We start from the raw sequence: 1,931 nt of genomic DNA on the forward strand, positions 1-1,931 counted from the left end.
CAAGATGTGGTCTCTCGTGATTCCTTGGGTGTACGTCCTCCTGAGATTTGAGTGGGGGTCTCCCCCAGCAGTCTTTCACAAGCAAGCAAACAGGAGGCTGGAGAGATGGCTCAGCAGCTGACAAAACAAGCAAGCAAGCAAACAGGAGGCTGGAGAGATGGCTCAGCAGCTGAAAGCACTGACTGCACTTCCAGAGGACCCATGTTCAATTCCCAGCACGCACAACTGTCAGTAACCCCAAGATCTGACACCCTCACACAGACATGCAGGCAAAACACCCATACCCATTAAAAAATAAAATTAAAATTAAAAAGGAAAAAAGAACACAAAATAACAATCCCTAAAGCAAATTTTTCATCTCTAAGAAGTGCCCGAGGATGTCACAGCTGGGTTTTAAGGTAAATGTAAATTGAAAGGGCACAAAAAGGTCATCTAAGGTAATAAAAAATGTTTCAGATTTCTTGCTTTCCTATGCTTTTTGTTATATTAATATTTCAAAGGGTCTGGCGAGATGGCTCAGCGGGTAAGAGCACCAACTACTCTTCCGAAGGTCCAGAGTTCAAATCCTAGCAACTACATGGTGGCTCACAACCATCCATAATGAGATCTGACGCCCTCTTCTGATGTGCCTGAAGACAGCTGCAGTGAATTACGCCAGAGCAAACGGGGCTGGAGAGCAGCCACACACATGATGGCTCGTGGGCCATCTGTACAACTACAATGTACTCATAAAATAAATAAAATAAATCTTTAAATTTTTTTTTGGTTTTTTTGAGACAAGGTTTCTCTGTGTAGCCCTGGCTGTCCTGGAACTCACTCTGTAGACCAGGCTGGCCTCGAACTCAGAAATCTGCCTGCCTCTGCCTCCCAAGTGCTAGGATTAAAGGCGTGTGCCACCACCGCCTGGCTAAAAAAATATTTCAAAGGTTCAGGAAACCTATACTCAATGATTAAACCAGACTACTCATGTTTTGGGGTGCAGATTCTGGCTTGGCCAAGGCAGGGACAGTGTGGTGTTGTTCCTGCCCCCGGAACAGAGCCAGCAGGGTGTGTGCCTCCATGAGTGTCAATGGCTGCTGTGGGTGCAAGGCTTATTTGTTCCTCCTTCAGGAAATATTCTCCCTGAGAAGTTTAATGACTCCATGGTAATTATAAATAATACTAGGAGTCTAGGGTGTGTCTCTGTCTCAGCGAAATGGTGAGCACTACAGGACAGCCTTAGGGATGAGGGAAAGAACTCTGAAAGCAGGAGCTCAAAATACATAGCTTCTCAACTATGCAAAATACAAGGTTGCAATGTGAATTGTATAAGAGCTTCACAGATGTAAAGGAACAGAGGCAGCTGCACTGTGAGCCAGCTTGTCAGAGAGATAGTAAGGAAGGAGACAGATTTAGGGAGGGGTGATCCCAGGGCAAGATCCCATCCAGTTAAGTTTTTTGTTTGTGCTTACAAAGGCAGGCAGACGACTGATTCAGAATGGGACAGAAGGAATTGAGATACAGGCCCAGGCATGGTAGGAATGGTCGTTTCAGAGTGGGGTCCCACCCAGCTAGCTTATTGTCTGTGCTTATACAACAGATGTCTGCATTTATTTGCAATATTTAAAACAATGTGTTTGCTGTCTCTAAGAATCAAGAAGCTGCAGTCCTGGGATGATGCCTATCAGTATAGGATAATCAAAAGAGAATCTAATGCTGGGCAGTGGTGGCACACACCTTTAATCCCAGCACTTGGGAGGCAAAGGCAGAGGCAGGCAGATTTCTGACCAGAGGCCAGCCTGGTCTACAGAGTGAATTCCAGGACAGCCAGGGCTATGCAGAGAAACCCTGTCTAGAAAAGAAACTGTCTGGAAAAGAAAAGAGAGGGAGAAGAAGAGAGAGAGAGAGAGAGAGAGAGAGAGAGAGAGAGAGAGAGAGAGAGAGAGAGAGAG

The sequence above is a fragment of the Mastomys coucha genome, unplaced genomic scaffold (genome assembly GCF_008632895.1).
Source record: "Mastomys coucha isolate ucsf_1 unplaced genomic scaffold, UCSF_Mcou_1 pScaffold3, whole genome shotgun sequence".
Lineage (NCBI taxonomy): Eukaryota > Metazoa > Chordata > Mammalia > Rodentia > Muridae > Mastomys > Mastomys coucha.